Source organism: Macaca mulatta, chromosome 13, assembly GCF_049350105.2.
Source record: "Macaca mulatta isolate MMU2019108-1 chromosome 13, T2T-MMU8v2.0, whole genome shotgun sequence".
In the NCBI taxonomy this organism is placed as follows: Eukaryota; Metazoa; Chordata; class Mammalia; order Primates; family Cercopithecidae; genus Macaca; species Macaca mulatta.
Window position 1 is genome coordinate 20,354,557 of NC_133418.1, and position 24,783 is coordinate 20,379,339.

The 24,783-nt window shown below is 41.1% G+C and overlaps 1 pseudogene; it reads left to right on the plus strand.

Annotated features, from left to right (window-relative positions):
• The first annotated feature begins 265 nt into the window (after positions 1–265).
• LOC144333640 (putative uncharacterized protein encoded by LINC00596) lies at positions 266–23,089 on the plus strand (annotated as a pseudogene).
• The last annotated feature ends 1,694 nt before the right edge of the window (positions 23,090–24,783 follow it).

Genomic DNA, 24,783 nt, shown 5'->3' on the forward strand with positions numbered 1-24,783 from the left:
GACCTTTGTCAGACATGTAGTTTGTGAATAGTTTCTCCCATTCTGTAGGCTATCTGTTTACTCCAAATTATACAAAGAATTCTTAACAGCCAATAATGATAAAATTAATGATCTAATTAATAAGTAAGTAAGAGATCTGAATAGATATCTCACCAAAGAAGATACACAAATGGCAAATAACTGTATGAAAAGATGCTCAGCATCATATGTCACCAGGGAACTGGAAATTAAAACAACAATTACATATCACTAAACACCGATCAGAATGGCTAAAATCCAGAACACTGATGACATCGAATGCTGGTGAGAATGTGGAGCAACAGGAATTCTCCCTCAATGCTGGTGGGAAAGCAAAACGGCACCACTACATTGGAAGAGTTGGGCAGTTTCTTACAAAACTAAACATACTCTTACTACACAATCCGGTAATCAACCTCCTTGATATTTATCCAAAGAAGTTGTAAATTTATGTCCCCACCAAAAATGCACATGAATGCTTATGGCAACTTTATTCACAATTGTCCCAAACTGGAAGCAATAGGTGATTGGATAAACAAACTGTGGTATATCTATATCATGGAATATTATTCAGCAATAAAAGGATATGAACTATATATATATATATACATTTTTTTTTAACAAGTTCTGGTTCTGTTGCCCAAGCTGGAGTGCAGTGGTGCAATCTTGGCTCACTGCAATCTCTGCCTCCCAGGTTGAAGTCCTCCTCCCACCTCAGCCTCCTGAGTACCTGGGACTACAGGCAGGCACTATTATGCCCAGTTAATTTTTCAAAAAATTTTGGTAGAGATAGGATTTTGCCATGTTGCCTAGGCTGGTCTTAGACTTGTGAGCTCAAGCGATCTGCTCACCTCAGCCTCCCAAAGTGCTGAGATTACAGTCACGAGCCACCACATTGTCCAGGACATGAACGATTAAGTCATGCAAAATCATGGAGAAACTTTAAATGTATGTTGCAAGGTGAAGGAAGCCTGTAGGAAAAGGCTACACACCGTAAGATTCCAACCATTTGGCATTCTGGAAAAGGCAAAACTATAGAGACAGTAAAATGATCTGTAGTTGGTGGGGGATGGGAGGAAGGAATAAATAGGCGGAGCACAGAGGATTTTTAGGGCAGTAAAACTATTTTGTACGATTCTATGATGATGGACATATGCCATTGTGCATTTGTCAAAAGCCCTAGAAGTACAAAACATAAAGGCATCGCCCAGCCGGGGACGGTGGCTCACGCCTTTAATCCCAGCATTTTGGGAGGCCTAGAAGGGCGGATCACGTGAGGTCAGGAGTCCTCAAGACCAGCCTGGGCAACATGGCGAAACCCTGTCTCTACAAAAATACAAAAATTAGCCAGGCATGGTGGGGTGTGCCTGTAATCCCAGCTATTCGGGAGGCTGAGGCAGGAGAATCGCTTGAATCTGGGAGGCAGAGGTTGCGGTCACCCAAGATCACACCATTGCACTCAAACATGGGCAACAGAGGGAGATTCCGTCTAAAAAAAAAAAAAAAGGTAGCCCTAATTAAACCTAATTAAAATTAAGGATTCAGTGAATAATAATGCATCATTATTGGTTAATCAGTTATAGCAAATGTACCACAGTAAAGTTAATGACAGAGGAAACTGGAAGAGGGGAGATGAGGAGAAAGTGGGGGAGGAAGTATAGGAGACATTGTATTTTCTGCTTGGTTTTTCTGTAAAACCAAGCTCTAAACATAGTCTATTAGTTTCTAAAAAGGTAACGAAATGCTTGAAAAAAAGGTAAAGATATTGAGAAAAAGTCATGGCTTCAACAGTTGAGTAATGAACACAGCACATTTGATCGTCAACTCTGAAATCTACATGAAACATGCCAGCTAATTAGCTTCTATACATTTCAATAAATGTATAAAGAATTAGAACAAATGAACTAATTTTCCAAAACATGTAGAAGGATCTAAAGAGATACTAAATCAAACCACTGTTCTAGGTGGTGACACTGTATGTGGAAAATGTTTTTAAACGTGCCAATCCAAAATTATAAAAATGTCATTTCGATTTCTAGGAATGACAAAGTATTTGTGAAATCTCGCATAGACTTAAGTGATGTTTCCATAAATATTCTTCATTTTTAAAAAATTATACACAACAGATTATGCTATGGTTTAGATGTTGGCCCCCGAACTTCATGTTAAAATTTAATACCCAGTGTTGGAGGTGGGGTCTAATGGGAGGTGTTGGGATCATGGGGGTGGCTCCCTCATGAGTAGATTAATACCCTCCCTGGGGGGTGGGGGGTGAGTGAGTTCTTGCTCTGTTAGTTCCTGTGAGAACTGGTTGTTAAAGGAACCTGGCACCACCTCCTCTTTCTCTTGCTTCCTCTCCCACCGTGCAGTCTCTGCAAACCGACTCCCCTTTGTCTTTCTTCATGAGTGGAGACAGCCAGAGGCCCTGGCCACATGCCCAATCTTTCAGCCAACAGAATTGTGAGCCAAATAAATCATTTTTCTTTATAAACTATCCAGTCTCAGGTATTCCTTTATAGCAACACAGATGGGCTAAGACAGATGATATCCATTCTTAGTAACATAGCACAAATAATATAGTTATATGCCTTTCTAATCCTTGATTTCTTTATATATATAGAAACATGATTCATACAGCACCATGATCTTCTCAATATTACTGAAAATTTATTAAGAAAATACTCATTATCTTATCAGCATATGAGGTAATAAAAAATACCAGCTTTAGTAGTTAAGTGAATCTAATAGGTACAAAAATGAATATTTAATTACACTGAGCAAGAGCCCCAAATTTGGAAAATAGACATTTATGACTATAACATAATTATGACTAGACATAATCTAAATTAGTTTTGAGGTATAAAATTAGTTTTCCTTTCAAAATGATTCAAATCAACGACTCTAAAAAATGTTTTTTTAAATATGCCTGATGTTCAAGGACTACTCTGCCCCATAAGATCATTAATAGGCTCACGCCTGTAATCCCAACACTTTGGGAGGCTGAGGCGGGCAGATCACCTGAGGTCAGGAGTTTGAGCCTGGCCCACCTGGTGAAACTCCATCTCTATTAAAAAGACAAATTTAGCTGGGCATGATGGTGGGTGCCTGTAATTCCAGTTACTCCAGAGGCTGAGGCAGGAGAACCTAGGAGGCGGAGGTTGCAGTGAGCCAAAAGATTGCACCATTGCACTCCAGCCTGGGCAAAAAGAGCAAAACTCTGTCTCAAAAAAAAAAAAATCATTAATAATACCTACACACTAAACTTTTGGTTCAGTAGTAATTTCAATTTACTGTCTAAGGTAAACTAACTTTTGTTCCTGTCATTCTCGACCCAGTTGTTTAAGATCAAGGTTAGAATGCCATGGTCTGGCATTTCCATCAGACTACTTCTTACAGGATCCTAAAAAATATTAGGCTAAAGGAATTTTAAATTTTTTTAACATTTATACCTTTTTTTTTTTTTTTGAGATGGAGTCTCATTCTGTCACCAGACTGGAGTGCAGTGGCGCAATCTCGGCTCACTGCAACCTCTGCCTCCTGGGTTCAAGCAATTCTCCTGCCTCAGCCTCCTGAGTAGCTGGGACTACAGGCGTGCACCATCACACCCAGCTAATTTTTCTATTTTTAATAGAGATGGGGTTTCACCATGTTGGCCAGGTTGGTCTCGATCTCCTGACCTCATGATCTGCCCGCGTCAGCCTCCCAAAATGCTGGGATTACAGGCACGAGCCACCGAGCCTGGCCTAACATTTATACCTCTTTAAGAGAATCTGTCTCACAAATTCTTTTTTTTTTTTTTTTTTTGAGACAGAGTCTCACTCTGTCGCTCAGGCTGGAGTGCAGGGGCACGATCTCGGCTCACTGCAACCTACGCCTCCCGGGTTCACACCATTCTCCTGTCTCAGCCTCCAGAGTAGCTGGGACCACAGGCGCCCACCACCACGCCTGGCTAATTTTTTTGTATTTTTAGATTCACCAAGTTAGGCAGGATGGTCTCAATCTCCTGACCTTGTGATCCGCCCACCTCGGCCTCCCAAAGTGCTGGGATTACAGGCGTGAGCCACCACACCCGGCCACAGATTCTTATCCTCTCAGTCTAAGCCAAATAAACAACACTAACCAACATACTTTCAATGGACTAATTACAAGTTACTGTTCCGTGGAAAATAAAACATTTTGGTTTTTCATTTTTTAGGTGTAAAAATTGCTTAGGCTGCATTACCCCTAAAAGAGTATTTATATTGTAGCCCCCAGTACTATTGCCTAACTCTTCAATTTTCTGTACAACAGAGAATCAGACACAATTCGAATTCTGTATTCCCCATTTGAAAAGCTGGCTTAGGCCAGGCACCATGGCTCACGTGCCTTGGGAGGCTGAGGGGGTGGATCACCTGAGGTCAGGAGTTCAGAACCAACCTGGCCAACATGGTGAAACCCCTTGTCTACTAAAAACACAAAAATTAGCTGGGCGTGGTGGCATACGCCTGTAATCCCAGCTACTCGGGAGCCTGAGGCAGGAGAATTGCTTGAACCCAGGAGGCGGAGGTTGCATTGAGCCAAGATTGTGCCACTGCACTCTGGCCTGGGTGACAGAGTGAGACTCCATCTCAATAAATAAATAAATAAATAAATAAATACGACTAGCTTAAAATAAACATGCATAGAAAATGAATTTACCCTTAGTAATAAATTAGAGAGGAAACCATATACTGCCTGAAATATCCCTACAATTTAGCATTTGTGAAACTTTTAGCGTTTTATTCACATGTCTATGAATTGCATTATGACTTCCCTTTATTATACGACTCAGATGTTTTGTTCCAAAGTATAGAAACCTAACTTTGGAGTGAACACTCAGCTGAGTTTCTTTCAATGGAGAGCAGAGAGAGGTATGTTTGGTATGACCAGCGTTCAGAGCAACAGAATCGAACCGCCACAGCAGGGAGTAACACTGATACTCTTGCCAGCTGATGTGTGTGGCTTCATCAGAGGATGAGTGTGTCTTTAGTATCAGCTGAAACAGGAAAGATCACTTTGTTAAAGTTTACAGGTATTTGCAAGAAATACTTTCCAGTGCTGGTAAAAGCCATCTATATTGTCCTGAAAAGTCTCTAAGATGCTTTATATATAAGGTAATAAACCTATGGACACATAGATGAGTGGAGGCACCCTTTAAGAACAGTTCTGGGGCGGGCACAGTGGCTCACGCCTGTAATTCCAGCACTTTGGGAGGCTGAGGCAGGTGGATCACCTGAGGTCAGGAGTTTGAGACCAGTCTGGCCTTGTCAGGCGTGGTGAAATATGGCAAAACACTGTCTCTACTAAAAATACAAAAAATTAGTTGGGCGTGGTGGCAGGCACCTGTAATCCCAGCTACTTGAAAGGCTGAGGCAGGAGTATTGCTTGAAGCCAGAAGGCAGAGGTTATAGTTAGCTGAGATCATGCCACTGCACTCCAGCCTGGGTGACAGAGTGAGATGCCATCTCAAACAAAACAAAACAAAACAAAACAAAACACTTCTAATAGGTGCAAGATTAGAAACTTTGAGAAATAATTACAATTATTATTTAATATGATACAGTTGTTTTTAAGAAATTTAGCCTAATGAATGTTAGGGTTGTCTGGAACTTGACTTGATTTTTAGCTACTGACAAGGTCACATAATGTGGTATGTTTTATGGACAATACATATGCTTTGTTGAATATATATTTCTTCCCTCAACAATAAAACCTGTTCCATAGCAAGTTACACCATTTGTTAGCTTATCTCCAGAAAAAACTGTGATGTCCTACAAGAGTCCCTTTAAAATCTATTTGGATGATAGTGAGTATTACAGTCATTCAAACTTAATTACAATTAACGACAAACTCAAATATATGAAGAGATTTCTCAATGCCAGCTCACTTCTTTTCTGAGCCTCTAAAGCATTTTATAGATTTGTTTATGAATTTTGGAATTTTCAGTATGCTAGAAGTTTGAGTGTGTTTAAATCATGTATGGCCAGAAATATGCAATTCTCTAAAGTACATCACAGGCTGGCAGTGTGGAAGACATGCTAAGTTAACATTGTGACAACATGAATGGCTGCTGTGAACTAATTCTGGTCATAGCACAAGAGTAGTGCATACAAGCACAACCCATAGGAGATTGTGTGGGTAAATGATACTTTCGCTGAGTTCATAGAAAATACAGGAACCATCTAGGTGTTCTGGGTTATCTAATGGTTGAAAGCAGCAGCAGGGCACTTTGTAACACCTGAGCTTAACAGAGCTGGACCTGAGATTCCTCACAACTGAATGAGGTTGAACTAAATGACTGGTGGATTCTCACCTAGCTACACTGCCCTTCTCACCTGTCCTCATGAGGCTGTTGCAAAAATTTGATAAGATCAAAGACTTTACATGGTAGCTGGCCTCTACTTAGTGCTGAACAGGTAACAGGAATCACTACAATAATAATAATAATTATTATTATTATTATTTCGATTCAGAGTCTTGTTCTGTCACCCAGGCTGTAGTACACTGGTGTGATCTCGTCTCACTGCAACCTCTGCCTCCCAGATTCAAGCGATCCTCCTGACTCAGCTTACTGAGTAGCTGGGATTACAGGCGTGCACCACCATGCCCAGCTAATTTTGGCACTTTTAGTAGAGATGGGGTTTCACCATGTTAGCCAGGCTTGCCTCATACTCCTGACCTCAGCCTCCCAAAGTGCTGGGATTGTAGGCGTGAGCCACTGCGTCCGGCACCACTACTATAATTGTAAAACCTATTTATAACACCCTATTTATAAAACCAAAGTAATCTACCTTAGGCATCAGTCAGGTCCCTACACTAGGGCTGTTTAGGAACAGGCTGGATGATCCTTTGTTGACAAGGATTTAGTAACTGGTTAGAACTAGGACTAGGACTCGGACTCAGGGAGCAAGGGAGAGGGGTCTAGATACCTCTGTTAGTTCTATTTATGTGAAACAAATTACCGGAAACCTCAAATTACCAATCGATTTATGTTGAATGTCCCTCAGACTTCCTTCACTTCTGACCCGCAGATTCTCTTCCAAAGGACTCTTCTAATTAGACAACAAATATCTCTTGATTATATCACAGTCAGAATACTATGCACCTTAAATACATCTGCAATCCCCGCCCCCCCAGCATTGCCATGTAAGGTTATCTAATTAGGGAAATTTAAGAACCCAATTCTGAGTTCTTAAATGAATTGCGGGCTAAAGGATTCTTTTCAGAAGTCCAGGCCCCCCTCAATGGGAGGAGATTTTACAGGAGATTTTACAGGAGACAGAAACTCAGGAGGTGTGTTAGAATCGTGTCTACCAAAATAGCCTCCCGGTCCCCTTCCAACTTGGAAAATCAGAGATTCTAATGTACAAAGAGGAGCAGCTCAAGGTTTATCAGAAAGAACTGGGAGAGATGAGAGAGTGCAACAACAGGAATTGAGTACCCGCTGTTCACCAGCGAGAGTGATCTGTGTGCTTCAGCTGATCCGATTTTCACAAGAACTGGTAGCACCCTCATGAGGAGGTGCGAGTTTCCCAGGACAGCACACCCACATCTTCATTGCATTTCCTCTCCTTTTTGGCTGTGATGCTCTAGATACTAAACCTGACACGCCTCATTTGCCTCATCAGTGCCTTGCCTGTCCAACCCTCTTCCTTCTTTCTGCTCCTACTGCCCTTCATTCCCTGCCACTAGTCCATCCCTGCCCCAACCATAGCTGGGGACACTCACCCGCATACTGCATGCTCCCTCGGAGTCTCTTGCCTATTTCCTCCCTCCTAACCTCCTCTCTCTGCCCTCTCCTCCTGCCTGTCAAGGTGAGGAATAATCATGGGAGTGTAGGTGGGAAAATATGGACAGGTTTGACATTTTAAAGGAACAATTATATTAACATCAGACTTCAGATAAATTATGTGTTATTTATCCACGTTCATATAAATATTTGCCATGTGTATGAACATGTAATACTAATATAATGGTTAAGATGCATAATTTTGTGTCCTATGTTTCTCAGTTCATATTCAGTTATTTTCTGATGGATCCAAATTTCTACTAATTATGTTTAGAGCTGCATAAAAAGCTAGAAACTGACCAACATATGGTATTTTTCAGCAACGTTGGCTGCATGTGTATTGAAAAGTATTAATCTGTTGAAAAGTATTTAACCTTTACCCTCATCACTTATTACTTGTCACAAAATTTTGCATTCAACAACCCAAATCATATCACAATCCTATTTTTATCTTACTTTTAAAAATGGAGTTACATGGCAAAATTCTGAGTTCTTAAATGAATGGTGGGCTAAAGGATTCTTTTCAGAAATTTTTCATTTTTATTTTTGTGGGTATGTAGTAGGTACATATTCATGGAGTATGTGAGATGTTTTGATTCAGGCATGCAATGCATAATAATCACATCAGGATAAACGGGGAATCCATCCCCTCAAGCATTTATACTTTCTTTGCATTACAAACAACCCAATTATACTTTTTTAGTTATTTTAAAATGTGCAATACATCATTGTTGACTGTAGTCACCCTGTTGTGCTATCAAATACTAGATATTATTCTTTCTACCTAACTAAATTTTTGTACCCATTAATCACCCCTATTTCCCTTCACCCCCTACTTCCCTTCCCAACCTCTGGTCACCATCCTTTTGCTCTCTGTCTCCATGAATTCAATTGTTTTGATTTTTAGCTCCCACAAATAAGTGAGAATATGGGAAATCTGTTTTTCTGTACCTGGCTTATTTCACTTAACACTACGACCTCCAGTTCCATCCATGCTGTTGCAAATGACAGGATCCCATTCTGTTTTTACAGCTGAATAGTACTCCATGGGGTGTATGCACCACAGTTTCTTGATGCATTTGTCTGTTGATGGACACTTGGGTTGCTTCCAAATCTTGGCTATTGTGAATAGTGCTGCAGTAAACACGGAGTCCAGATATTTCTTCAATATACTGATTTTCTTTCTTTTAGGTATATACCTACCAATGGGATTGCTGGATCATTTGGCAGTTCTATTTTTCATTTTTTGAGAAACCCCCCAAACTGTTTTCCATAGTGGTTGAACTAATTTACATTCCCTCCAACAGTGTACAGGGGTTCTCTTTTCCGTACGTCATTGCCAGCCTTTGTTACTGCTTGTCTTTTGGAAAAGAGCCATTTTAATTAAGGGGGGATGATATCTCATTGTAGTTTTGATTTGCATTTCTCTGATGACCGATGATGTTGAGCACCTTTTTATATGCCTGTTTGCCATTTATACGTCTTCTTTGAAGAAATGTCTACTCAGACTTTTGACCCATTTTTTAATCACATTATTGGTTTTTTTCCCCATAGAGTTGTTTGAGCTCTCTATATATTCTAGTTATTAATCCATTGTCAGATGAGTAGTTTGCAAATATTTTCTCCCATTCTGTGGATTGACTCTTTACTTTATTGATTGTTTCCTTTGCTGTGTATAGGCTTTTTAACAAGACCCATTTGTCCATTTTTGCTTTGGTTGCCCATGCTTGTAGGGTATTACTCAAAAAATCTTAATCTAGGCCAATATCCTGGAGAGTTTCCCAGTGTTTTCTTGGGGTAGTTTCATAGCTTGAGGACTTAGATGTAAGTCTTTAATCCATTTTGATTTGACTTTTGTGTATGGCAAGAGACAGAGGTCTAGTTTCATTCTTCTGCATTTGCATATCCAGTTTTCCCAGCACGATTTATCCTTTCTCTAATGTCTGTTCTTGGCACTTTGTTAAAATTGAGTTCACTGCAGATGTATGGATTTGTTTTCGAGTTCTATATTCTGTTCTATTGGTCTATGTGTCTGTTTTTATGCCAGTGCAATGCTGTTTTGATTACTATAGCTCTGTAGTATAATTTGAAGTCAGGTGATGTGATTCTTCCAGTTTTGTTGCTTTTGTTCAGGATAGATTTGGCTATTCTGGGTCTTTTGTGGTTCCATGTAAATTTTAGGATTTTTTGTTTTTTCTATTTCTGTGAAGAATGTCTTTGGTATTTTGATAGGGATTGTATTGAACCTGTAGATTGCTTTGAGTAGTATGGACATTTTAACAATATTGATTCTTCCAATCCATAAACATGGAATATCTTTCCATTTCTTTGTGTCCTCTTCAATTCTTTCATCAGTGTTTCGCAGTTTTCATTGTAGAGATCATTTGCTTCTTTGGTTAAGTTTATTTATAGATATTTTATTTTATTTGTAGCTATTGTAGATGGGATTTTTCCTTGATTTCTTTTTCAGATTGTTTACTGTTGGCATATAGAAATGCTACTGATTTTTGTATGTTGATTTTGTATTCTGCAACTTTACTCAATTTACCAGTTCTAATAGTTTTTTGGTGGAGTCTTTAGGTTTTTCCAAATTTAAGATCATGTCAAATATAAGAATAATTTGACTTCTTCCTTTCCAATTTGGATGCCCTTTATTTCTTTCTCTTGTCTGATTGCTCTAGCTAGGACTTCCTAAAGGGTTCCTTAGAGTTTTTTCCTGGTTTGAGTTTTCTGATGAATTCCAGCAGATAGTTTTTCTACTTTGACTTTAGGATTGGTATTGCCCCACTGTGAGAACTGTAGTACTGACTGAGGAATGAGTGATCACTGGGCCCTGTCCCTCATTGGTTACACTGAAATTGTTCTGTAGCATGTGAATCCTTGTGTGCCTACAAGAGTTTCTCTGTGAGTAAAGGGTTTCTTATGTTTATTTCACTTCCTTCTCCAGTATAAATTATCTGATGTTCCTCTATTCCATTTTAACCACACCAGGGGTATATGGAAATCCAATTCTGACACTAACTATCAAGAGTTAGCATCAGACTTCACATATTTAAAGGCTCATTCCCACCAAGCTGCTCTTAAGATTTCAGATGCCAGGCACACCTTGGGGGGCCCCAAGCCACTTGTACTTCTACACAACTGGCTGTAAAATCAGAGGTTTTCATTTCTCCTCAGATTCAATAATTAACTGAAATGACTCACAGAGCTCAAGAGTAAGCAATAATTATGATTACAGGTTTATTATAAAACATACAACTTGGTAACAACAAATGAAGGGATGTATAGGGCGAGGTCTGGAGGGAATGTAAAGCTGTGTGCCCTCTCCCCATGGAGTCACTGCTGGTTACCCTCCTGGTCAGCAAAGTGTTCACCAACCTAGAAGCTCCCCTGAGCCTCAGTGTCTAGAGATCTTTCTGAGGTTTCATTATGTAGGCTAGGATGATTAAATCATTGACCACATAATCAAACTCAATCTCCTGCTCCTCCCACCCCCAGGTTGAGCTGGCTCAAACTATCAACCCTATAATTGCATAGTTGATCTTTCTGATGACCAGTCCCCATCCTGAAGCTATCTAGGGGCTCACCACAGTTACCTCACTAGCATGTCTAAGACACTTCTATCACTCTGAAAATTCCAAGGGTTTTTGAAGCTCTGTGATAGGAACTAAAGACAGTGTTAGATGTATTCTCTACTATACCACATCCTCCAGTATTTCCCTAAAACACCCAGGAAGCTTCCTCTTCCTGATTCAGAATGTCTATCCTATTTCTTGTTAGAGACTATTTCTCTTCTGGGTTTTCTTGTGCACACTGAGGCTGGACCTCTACTGAATGCTTGTTAAAGGTGATTACAGACCAAGGGCTTATCCCCAGTACAGTTCACTCCTGTTGTTTAAAGGATCAGTTAGGTATGAAGGCATTTCCACATTGATGACAGGCATAAAGTTCCTCCCCCATGTAAGTTCTCTGGTGTTTATGAAGTTTAGAGCTACTGCTGAAGGCTCTTACGCACTTATTACATTTATAATGTGGGTTCTCCCAGGTTGTCCATAGACAGAGAATTGGCTGAAGGCTTTCCCACATATCTGACATTCATATGATTTTTCTTCTCTATAATTCTTTGTGTGTGTGTGTGTGTGTGTGTGTGTGTGTAAATACAGTGAGAGCTCTTGATACCGGAGAGAGAAAGAAATTATTTAGGCAGATAGTGAGGGCCAAAGAGTACTCGACAGAACTTCCCTTCTAACAAAAAGCAGCCCAAGAAATCATTGCTTTTCTAACAAAGAGAAGCCTGAAAGATTGAGCTGCAAGCATTGACAAGGAAGCTGCAAGCTTTCACAGGGGGAGGCCTATGGCTACACCCATAGAAAAGGGCTATCTGGGGCCAGGCATGTCCACCACGGGGCTCCACCTTCCCTTTTTTTGTTACCATGTATAGAGTAAGAAAGAAATAAGCAACATGGAGTAGCTACCCACCTGCCTAATAAAAGATTGGAGTGGGGGCTGCCAGAGATTCATGTCCTATGTAAATGGCACAACTGGTCCTGGCCGGTTTCTCGTGCCTTGTGTAGATCAGACACCATCTCCCCACTGGCTCACCTGTAAAAACCCCCTGCATCTCACCACAGATTGGCAACCCATTTTCCTGGGACCCCTCTCTGTAGCAGAGAGCTTTCTCTTTCTTTCACCTATTACAGTTCTGCTCTAGACCTCACCCTTGTCTGTGTCCGGGTCCTTAATCTCCGTGGCCATGAGACCAAGAACCTCCCCAAGACAACGAGGCCACTTCACTCTGATCTAAAATCCTGGTTACAATCATTTTATTTCTTTAGTGCAAATTCTCTCATGTTTACTAACCAGAAATTTGACCAAACTCAAGACATTTTGGGAAATTAAAAATTATGAAGTATTTTCAAGAATGAAGAGAAAAATAAAGAGGTGATATTGGAGATGTCATGAAAAGGAAAATCATCAAAGGGAAGGGACCAGGGCAAAGGCCACAATGTGAAGCTTTAACTCTAATGAAGACATGAATATATGTGAACAAAATTGGTTTATACATGAGAAATAATAACATTATGTGTGGAATTTTTCTCCCAACGGCTTCCCATAGGTTTTTTTTTTTTTTTTTGGACAGAGTCTTACTATGTCACCAGGCTGGAGTGCAGTGGCATGATCTTGGCTCACTGCAACCTCCGCCTCCCTGGTTCAAGCAATTCTCCTGCCTCAGTTTCCTGAGTAGCCGGGACTACAGGTGCGCACCACCATGCCTAACTAATTTTTGTATTTTTAGTAGAGACAGGGTTTCACCGTGTTGGCCAGGATGGTCTTGATCTCTTGAACTCATGATCTGCCTGCCTCGGCCTCCCAAAGTGCTGGGATTACAGGCATGAGTCACCGCGCCCAACAGCTTCTCACAGTTTTCTAAAAATATCATTCACTCAAGGTCATCTGCATTTGTCATTATCAAAGTTCTGTTCCTCACCGACCAGGTACTCCCTGCACTGAGCATATCTGTCTGTGAGAGGAGCCGGGCACATTCCTCAGCCCCGGGCTCAAAACAAACAAGCCCAGTACAAACACACCCCATCCTCCCATCTCACCACATATCGCCACATATCTCTCAAACTTCCTGAGCCCAGTACAAACACATCCCATCCTCCCATCTCACCACATATCGCCACATATCTCTCAAACTTCCTGAGCCCAGTACAAACACATCCCATCCTCCCATCTCACCACATATCGCCACATATCTCTCAAACTTCCTGGGCCCAGTACAAACACCACCTAGAAAGTCTCCGATAAGGAGACAGCCAGCCGTTCAAAGTTTTACTGAAAGCGCGGGAACCAAAAGAATTCCTTTGTTCCCCTGTAACTTTCGGGCTATAAAAAGCAAACACTCGCATTGTTCGGGGCCCTCTTGTATGCTGTGTAATGGAGGGACCAAGTTTGAACTTGTCATAAAGATCCTTGCCGCTTGGCTTTGACTCTGGACTCTGGTGGTCTTCTTTGAGGAACAGAGGGTCTGGGCATTACATCTGCAGCCTACCTGGATTTGGGCTCTGGGGAAATCCTTCCTTCCCTCCACAGCACTGCTCCTCGCTTCAACTGGGAAATCACGAATGATTTGCAGAGCTGATGCTCTGTGGGGAAAGTTGCATGGATTTTGAATTCTGTGTGAGAACTGTGCATGATCTTCAGATCTGGGGCAGGCTCCCAACAAGGCAAGGTGAGCATAGAAGGGCACCCGGGGAAGAGCACCTTGAACACCAAGGACATTGAGGGCCCTTCCCTGGAGTAGGAAGGAGAACCCCTGACACCAAGCTCCAGACAGTCTCAGAAGCAGTGAAGATTTAAATATTTCCACCGTGGGTTGTGGAATTTATTCTCATAATTAATCCAATAAAATTAAGATCCATTGAAACAATCTAGGTTCTATTTGGAAAAGAAAAATGGCTGTTATTTTTATTACTGTGGTCTCAAACCCTAGCTTAGTGCTTAAAACAGTATTGTCACTTAGTAAAAATTTAATCCATTTATTTATTCAAAAAAATAGTCATTGAGTTCCCAGCACTGTTCTTAATGTTGGAGATGGAGTTGTAATAAAGACAAAAAGCTGTGGTCAGAAAGACATGTTCTAGGGGTTGAAAAACTAGATTTAAGTAAACAAACAATGTTGAGGCAGTTGTAAGTGCTGTGAAAGAAAACAGATGAGGATAGAGACAAAGTAGCGTATGTGGAAGCCGCCTGGCCTGACGGACTCAGCACCTGATGAATCACCTGCCTCCATGCCTGACCTTCAGCACCTGCTGTCACACATCCCTGTCACCTGTGGTCACCACACACCTAAGACCCCTGCAGCCTCTGACATGGTTGATTGAGTGAGTCATTTCCCCAACATGGCACTGGATGGATGAGAAAAGGACAGCCCTTCACTTATGTTCCCTGAAAGGATATCCTCAATGGAGAATGAAAAAATTGGTGTACATGTTGGGAAGGACATGATGTCATGATCAGTTCCTGACCTGCCATGAGCATTCCAGGGCTCTGGAGAAACAGAACGTTCATGAATACTTCTCAGACACACTTACTAATAGAAGATCCAGGCCAAGAGGAGAAATGTGCTCATCTGCTGGCAAAGGGTAATCAACTCAGGAGAAAGAGCAAGTCCCCACGAACCCGTGGGTTCCTTGCCAGGAACTCGGCCGCCACCTGTCTTCCTTCACATTCTCCCTCAGGATAGTCTGAAAACTAAGCAGACAAAGCTGAAGAAGGATAAAGAAACGATGAGAGCCCAGTCTTATTCATCTCGTCATGGACCTCCAAGCCTTCATCTGGGAGTGAGTGCCACCAGGTCCAACCCACATGCACCTGCAGGGTGATCTAAGACAAACAGGAGGAGCCCTTTTCCCCAGGTCACAAGGAAGAAGGCTTTGGCTACAGCAGCTCATAAAGAACATATGAAAATCCTCATTTTATAGAAAAATAAGAGGACAATTATAGTGTTTTATGCTTTGCTTAGACCTGGTATTCAGGGATGTCATGTAATTCCCTCCCTGAGGGCAAATCCTAGGAGGACCTGACTCATTGCCACATGGTGATTCTTGTTTGCACAACCAAGAACAAAACTTTGTGACTTAATACTTCTTGGTTAGGTGCATTAGCATTCTTTCCCTAACACTCACCCAGCCCTGCAGAGCGACAACCTCCCTGCTGTGCCCGGCCCTGACCCTCCCTGTCCTGTCCAGCCCTACCCCCTTCCTCTCCACCCTGCCCTGTCCCCCACCCCCTACGCTTCCCCCTGCCCCCACCCTCCAATGCACTTGCCCTCAATCATCTTGATTCCGCAACGTGTAGGTTCAGGCAGCACCAGAGACTCAATCCTAGCTCCATGCCCCAGGGCCTGAATGCGCAGCCAAGCACCTTTGGAATCTGTTAAACAGTGGACATAACAGTTCAAAGCCTCATCCCCTGCTGGGGGGTTCAGTGGCTCACTATGTCAGTTTAGCAACAAAACCCCTTTTACCAAAAGGAAGAGGGATTGAGCCCTTTCTAATGCTACTGCTGTGTCTCACAGTCACCCTACGGCAGTAGAGCTCATAGAATACAGGAAGAAGGAGCTTAGTATTGGGGGACATTTGATTCCTTTGGAAATCTGAGTGAAATGGTAGCTGGAGTTCTGCCTTAGTAATTATCATTGCAGGAACATCTCAGCATTTCATAATTTATGTTTTTGAAGCATTTGCCAACAGCAGACTACTTTCCAGAACAACGTTAATAATTGGATGTATTGCATGGACAGATAGTGATAATGAGTCATGAACAGGATGGGAAGACAACTCCTTGAGTGAGGTCCCCAAAAGAGAAAAAAATTCCCATAGCATTAACTGAGACTCTCTGAATCAGTTACTTGCAATTGCTTATTTAATCCTCCGGGTGTGGTGGCTCACACCTGTAATCCCAGCACTTTTGGAGGCTGAGGTGGGTGGATCATGAGGTCAGGAGTTTGAGACCAGCCTGGCCAACATGGTGAAACTCTGTCTCTATTAAAAATACAAAAGCTAGCTGGGCGTGGTTGTGCGTGCCTGTAATCCCAGCTACTGGGAAGGCTGAGGCAGAAGAATGGCTTGAACCCAGGAGGCGGAGGTTGCAGTGAGCCAAAATCGTGCCACTGCACTCCAGCCTGGGTGACAGCACAGGACTCCATCTCAAAAAAAATAAAAAATAAAATAAAAAAAATAAATCCTCACAATAATTGTGCTATTTATGGATCAGCTGTCCATATAACAAGTGATGTGAAGTAAGTTCTAAAAGCTTTATGAATGTGACCAAGTCTCATGCTACAAAATGACAGAACTAGAATTTAAACCAAGCTCTGCCCATCTCTATCTCAAATTTCTACATGTGTTTGTCTTGAGAGAGGTGGACACCAGAGCCAGGTTTTACCGGGATATGTCTCCTGTCTGACCAGCGAGGAGAGGCTTTTCCTTGTTATCACAGCCTTGTCTTTTCAGTCTGTATGCACGGTCACTACCTACCCCATGCCCAGGTTCTACTCCATACCCCAAACATCAGCTCCCACGTCTCCTCATTTTTACTGTAAACCAGTAAGTGCCTGAGACAGATCTTCATTGATTAGAGGTTTATTTTGCCCAGGTTGAGAATATACCCAGGAAAAAGAAATGAGAGTTTTGAGAGCTTCAATATTTAAAAGGAAAAGAGCAAGCAGGAGGGGAGGAAAAAAGAGGAGGGAGGGTAGGCAGCGAGGCAAGTGCTTTCATTCTTGTGGGGCTCTGATTAGCGCTCAATGAATTCACATTTCACATAACACAAGCATGTGGAATTACAGCCGTCTGTTTGGGAACAAAAGGAAGGCAGTTTTTGCCTGACTCAGTCTCCCATGCTTAACTTTCCCTTTGGCATAGTGAGTTTGGGATCCCAAATTCTATTTTTCCTTCACATTACTCATCCTTACTCATTGCAACACACACGTACCAAAGACCAACAATTCTCACGTCCATCTGACATTTCATATCTATTGATCAAGAGTCCAATCCCAGATGATTCCAAATATCACCTTTTCCCTGGCTGTATTTGCCCTAACACAGATAGGTGCTATGTCAAAGCCACCCTTTGACCGACAACAATCACCAAGGATCTTCCTGTTCATAAATCTCGGTAAGATCACAGTTACCGCCCTATCATTAAATTCCATGGAGTGTTCCTCAGCCTTTGGGTTGGAACTAAAGCAGAATTCAAACATAACCTCTTTTTGGGAACTTTATTTTTCCTAGTATGCTCTGACAGTTCCAATATCTGTCTATTATCAAACTATTCTAGTCACTCTGAACATGTGGATAATTGGAATAGAAGAGGGAGACCAAAATTAGACCCATGTAATGCAGCCAACCGATCTTTGTCACAGAGAAAAAGGAGCCTTTTGACTTATAGTCTTCTTAACAAATAGTAAAGGAAAAATTTGGTGACCATATGGGGAAAAACGAATATAGACATAAACTTTACACATAAAAAAATTTACTAAGAATAATTCACAGACTTAAATGTAAAATATAAAACTAAAAATCTTTTAGAAGAAATGTTAGGAGAAAATCTATGTGGTCTTGGGTTTTGTATGAGTGTTTATACACAAGTCCAAAAGCATGATCCATAAAAGACAAAAACTGATAAAATGAACTTTTTTTTTTTTTTTGGAGACGGAGTGTTACTCTTGTCGTCGAGGCAGGAGTACAGTGGCGTGATCTTGGCTCACTGCAACTTCCACCTCCCGGTTCAAGTGATTCTTGTTACTCAGTCTCCCAAGTAGCTGAGCTTACAGGTGCCCACAACCATGCCTGGCTGATATTTGTATTTTTAGCCGAGACGAGGATTCACCATGTTGGTCAGGCTGGTCTCGAACTCTTACCTCAAGTGATCCACCCACCTCGGCCTCCCAAAGTGCTGAGATTAGAGGCGTGAGCCACCGTGCCTGGCCGATAAAATGAAATTTATTAAAGTTAAAATTTTCAGAAGTGTGGAAGACCTTGTTAAGAGAATGAAAAGACAGGACACAGACTGGGAGAAAACCTTTGAAAAAGACGAAACTAAAAAGGGACTTGTATCTAAAGTACTTTGTAAAAATTAACAACAGGAAAACAAACAACCCAATTAAAAATGGGTAAAGATCTAAACACCTCACCAAAGAAGATATACAGGTAAGCAAGGTAAGCATAGGAAATAAATAGGAAACATACAACATCATTTTTCATTAGGGGAAGAAAAATTAAAGCAATATGAGACAGTCCTAAACACCGATTAGAAAGGCTAAAATCTTAAAATTAAAAAAGAAAAAAAAAGACAATACCAATAGTCATACAGGATGTGGAAGAAATTAAACTCTCATTCATTACTGGTGGGAATGTGTAATGCTACAGACACTATGGAAGACAGTCTGACGCTTTCCCCCCAAAGTTAAATATAATCTCATTCTATGATCCAGCAAATCACACTCCTGCTTATTCAGCCAACTTTTAAAAAAGCTTATGTGCACACAAAAAGCAGCACATAAATACGTACAGCAGCTCTCTTCACAATGGTCAAAGACTGGAATAAATCAGGATGCACTTCAATAGGTGAATGGATAAGCAAACCAGGCTATATCCATGCAATGAAGCAATAGAAAAAAAAAAAAAACAGTTATCAACCCATGCAAAGATATGGATGAACTCAACTCTATCTATATTGCTAAGTAAATGGGTCGGTCTGATGAGGCTATGTGCTGTATGATCCCATTTACATGACATTCTGGAAAAGGCAAAACTGCAAAGAGGGTAAACAGATCTGTGGTTGCCAGGGGTTTTAGGAGCAGGGAGCTTGAAGAGGAACATTTTTTATGATGCTTTAACGGTGGACACCTGCTGTTATGCATTAATTAAAACCCATAGAAGGTTACAACCCAAAGAATATGTGGTAAGGTATGCAAATTAACATAGTCACTGAGGAGGTTAGAGGATGTCAGGATGGAATGCAGAATGTGACAAAGAACCTAACCGTGTCACAAATGTATGAAACAAACATACCACCGATGGTGGGGGAAAGGTGCGGATCGAAGTGGCTTTGGAAATGACGGAGATCCAGAAAGCTAAAGGCAAAGGGACTGGACTTAAATGGTGCTGTCTCTTTTAGAAAGTTCCTTCCCACAAGGGTAACAGTTAACAGTTCTGATGCCACTCTACCTCTAGTGTGGAATTGCACAATGAATTAAATACCTGGCAGATGGGCGTGAGCCTGGTTTCTCACTGCTGGAGTGAGAAGTTACAGATGAGAAGAGAAGCTAGAATGAGCCACACGCTAATGGGTTAGTGCTGAAGACATCAGTGTGACTCATGCTTACCTTAATTTAGACACACGTTCCATGAGTCTGTGTCCACGTGCGAATACACACATTTCCTTGTACTGTGAGCCAACAGCACTGAGAAGCAAGGCTTCCCTTGTTAGGATGGCTATTATCAAAAGGACAGGAGATAACGATGGTGGAGAAAAGTGAACCCTTGTACACTGCTCTTGGGAATGTAATGTTTCTCAAACAAGTAAAAACAGAACTACCATATGATCCAGCAATCCCACTTCTTGGAAGATACCCAAAGGAAATGAAATCAGTATCGTGAAGGAATATCTGCATTACATGTTTAGTGCAGCATTATTCACAAGAACCAAGATATGGAAACGACCAAGTGTCTGTCAACAGATAAAGCAAATGTGAGGTATATATAGAATATAAGGCAGAATGTTATTCAGCATTTAAAAGCAGGAAATTTTGCCATTGGCAGCAACAACATGGGTAAGCCTTGAGGACATTATACTAAGTGAAATAAGTCAGACAGAAAGACAAATACTGTGTGATCTCGTATATATGTGGAATCTGAAAAAGTCAAACTCATAGAAGCAGACAGTAGATTGGTGGTTGCCAGGTGCTGGGGGTGTGGGAGGTGGGGAAATGGGGAGGTGCTGGCCGAAGAACACAAACTTCCAGGTATAAAACAAACAAGTTCTGGGGATCTAATGCACACATGGTGACTCTAGTTAATAATGCTGTGTTGGATACTTGAGTTTGCTAAGAGAGTAGATAGCAAATGTTCTAACCCCACGTGCACACGTGATGCAGGGGATGTGCTAATTAGCTTGATTGTAGCAATCATTTCTCAATGTATATGTATATCAAATCATCACCTTGCATACCTTAAATATATACAATTTTCATTTCTCAATTATACCTCAATAAAGCTGGAATAAAAGTTTCTCCCAAGGACAAATCTTATTCAGAGGAGAATGCTCTGGCATATTTCAAAATGGTGCCTGTTCTCCTCCACCTGCCTGAAGCCCTCTGAGATTTCTCTCCAGGATTCACTGTGAGAATCTGGTGGAGCTCCAGGAGGTAAGGCTTACAAATGTGCCCCCATGACTGGCTTCCCCTGCAGCTATCAGAATCATCCTCACTGAGCCCAGAGCCACCAGCTTTGCAGGCTCCCCTCCCACCTGGCACTCTGGTTCTGCTGTAGCTGTGGTTCTTTTTTTTTTTTTTTGAGACAGAGTCTTGCCCTGTTGCCCAGCCTGGAGTGCAGTGGCGCAATCTCGGCTCACTACAACCTCCTCCTCCCGGGTTCAAGTGATTCTCCTGCCTCAGCCTCCTGAGTAGCTGGGATTACAGGTGCACACCACCACCCCCCACTATTTTTTTGTATTTTTAGTAGAGACAGGGCTTCACCATGTTGGTCAGGCTGGTCTTGAACTCCTGACCTGTGATCCACCTGCCTCAGCCTCCCAAAGTGCTGAGATTACAGGTGTGAGCCCCCGTGCCCAGCCAGTTGTGGTTCTTTGTGTCTAACTGTTGGTCTCTCTACTCTGGGGGGCTGAGGCTTGTCCTGTGACCTCACTTCTCTTACGGATCTAGGAAGAATTCTAGATATAAGTTTTTAATACGATCTTCCAATAAAAGAAACCAGAGCTTCTTGGAGAAATTGATAACAATGGGACTGGGGCAGCAAAAATACAAGATTGGATAGTAAGATTGAAAATAAGAAAGTGCTCAAAAAACAAAACTAAACAAACCCACAAAAATCTAATGTCAGACAAAGAAGGAGCTTTTGGAAAGCCCTCCCAGTGACCAAAGCAGGAACAATTTGAGCATCAAAATAAATAATGTAGTATTAAATTATAATTGAAAGCTCAAAATAACTATCCAGGTGTCCATGATGGCATATATAAATGATTAAATGAATAAATGAATGAATAGAAATCTCTTATGCAGAAGAACTCCTAATGATTAATGCAGATAACCAATCAACAAGGAGGCAGCACAAATTGCCCACTTCTTAAGTGAAGGCTTTGCATAGTGATTTCCTTCCAAAGGCCACATGCAGTATAGACAGGGGAAAAGTAGCTTCCCAGTGAAGAAAGCTGATAAACATAACCTCAGCCAGGTGATCAGCATTAATGTGAACAGGGTCTTGGGAGCATGTGCCCTTGCTATGATGTAAGAAGAATGGCACTTTACCTCAGATCATCTTTCTCAGAACCAATAGCCCCAATCTAACAATGAGAAAAACATCATTTAAACTGGAGGACATTCTCCAATACACCTGACCGGCACTCCTCAATATCATTCAAGGTTATCAAAAACAAAGAAAGTCTGATGAACTGCCACAGCCAAGAGAAGCCAAAGGAGACATCATTACTAAGTGGTATCCTTGATGGAACTCAAACAGACAAGGGAAATATATCAGTCCTTTCTCACGCTGCTATGAAGAACTGCCCCAGACTGTATGAAGCAAAGAAGTTTAACTTACGAAGCAAAGAGCTTTAATTGACTCACAGTTCTCCATGGCTGGGGAGGCCTCAGGAAAGTTACAATCACGGCAGAAGGCACTTTTTCACAGGACGGCAGGAAACAGAATGAGTACCAGCAGGGGAAATACCAGACGCTTAGAAAATCATCAGCTCTCCCAAGAACTCACTCGCTATCAGGAGAACAGCATGGGGGAAACCGCCCCCATGATTACATTACCGCCCACTCAGTCCCTCCCACCACACACCTGAGGATTGTGGGGATTGCAATTCAAGATGAGATTTGGGTGGGGACACAGCCAAACTATATTAGGAAAACTAAGAAAATCTGAATAAAGTATGAACTTTAGTTTGTAATAATGACTTAATATTGGTTCATTCATTGTGATAAATGTATATACTAATGTAAGATGTTAGCAAGAGAGGAAATATACGGATGGGTCTGGACAATGTGAAAAGTCTTTGTGATATCTTCCCAAATTTTATGTAAATCTGAAACTATTCAACAACAAAAACTGTTAAAAAACATTATTTTTTCAAACACCTATTTGTTTAATTAGTTGTACTATTAATCACTAGTAATTGACTGGCTGTACTTTTTTTTTGAAACAGGGTTTCCCTCTGTTGCCCAGACTGGAGTGCAGTGGCACCGTCATAGCTCACTGCAGCCTGAAACTGCTGGGCTCAAGCGTACCACCATGCTTGGCTGTTTTTAATTTTTATTATTTACTTATTTTTTTTTTGAGACAGGGTCTCACTCTGTTGCCCAGGCTGGAGTACAGTGGTGTGGTCACAGCCTCAGCCTCCCACCTCAGCCTCCCAAGTAACTGGGACTACAGGTGCATGCCACCACACCTGGCTAATTTTTAAATTTTTTGTAGAGACAGGGTCTCATTGTGTTGTCCAGGCTGGTCTTGAACTTCTGGGTTCAAGCCAATCCTCCCACCTTGGCCTCCTGAAGTGCTGGGATTACAGGAGTGAGCCACTGCACCTGGTCCCTACCGTTTTTTAATAGGAACATTAAAAACATTTATTATAATGAAAAGTAAATGATACAGACTAACATAATTCCAAATAACGTCACTTTAACATATTTTATGATAATGCATATAATTATTTGTTATGTGTTACATTATTATTACTTTCATTGTTGTGTTGCTATGTCCTGAGCTCATTCTCTCTCTCTCTCTTTTTTTTTTTTTTTTTTGAGACAAGGTCTCATTCTGTCACCCAGGCTGGAGTGCAGTTGTGTGATCATAGCTCACTGTAGCCTTGACCTCCCCGGCTCAAGCTATCCTCTCCATCAGTCTCTGGAGTAGCTAGGACTATAGGTGTGCACCATCAAATTTTCGTAGAGATGGGTCTCTGTATGTTGCCCAGGCTTGTCTTCAACTCGTGGGCTCATGTGAGTCTCCTGCCCTGGCCTCCCAAAGTGCTGGGATTACAGGCATGAGCCACTATGCCTGGCCAAGGGTTCACTCTGTAAACAGCTGATTACCTTTCACCAGGGAAAGATGCAGACTTTAGAGAATCTATTTCAATTCACAGTCAACATTTCCAAAACAGTAGCTTTATAAAATGATGCTTCAATGGTGAGCTCTTTCCTTGTGAGTGGCTCTCTTATTCCAAAGAAACTTCTCTTAGTTCTGTTTCATGAACATCTTTTAGCGGTGATACAAATACTTGCCACTAGAAAAACAATATTCAAGGATTGGAAGAATATTAACAATTTATGATGATGATTTGATGTTTCGCTGTGATGTTTTCTAAAACAAGTGATTATTTTTTTAAGAAGTGTTAAAAGAATATTCAATCTCATAATTTTCTAGATGCTTTGCAGAAAGTGATGAAATCAGAGAAACAAAAATTACAGGATACTGTAAGAGTGATTTTAGGTGTTGTTATGTTTTGTAAAATAGAAAATTACCTCATAGAGCTATTATTGGAAGGAATTATTGGAAGCCCAAACACTGGAATGTTCCCAATTTTAGCTGACGTTATGATGTCCATATAGCTAGTCATGTAGCTAACGATAAAAAGGAATCTGTGCCTTATTTGTATAATAAAGTTCAAAAGGAATTTTTAATGCTCTTAGGAAGTCACGTTAAACCTGAGATATAATTAAGAACACCAGAAGTAAAATACTCTTCCGACCTTTCAATCTGTATAACGGAAGTAGCCAATCATGACCAAATGTATCATATCACAAGCTGTGTTCTATTAGCTATGCATACTTAATAAATTAATAAACATATCTTACCAGTTACTGGTATTGTATTGCATTGTAATTGCTACAGTACTGGTAATGTTCCAGTAACTATATATATATATATATATATATATATATATATACACACACACACATATATATATATACACACACACACACACACATACACACACACACATATATGCACACATAATACATTACTGAGTCATAAGAAATTGTCAAACATAGCAATTATGTCACTTGAAAACAAAATACTCTAAGAAATATGTTTTAAGAATATAGTTTTACTGATGGAAAAAAAAAGAATAAAAAAGTAGATAAAATTAAGAATCCTGGGCTGGGTATTGTGGCTCACACCTGTAATCTCAGCACTTTTGAAGCC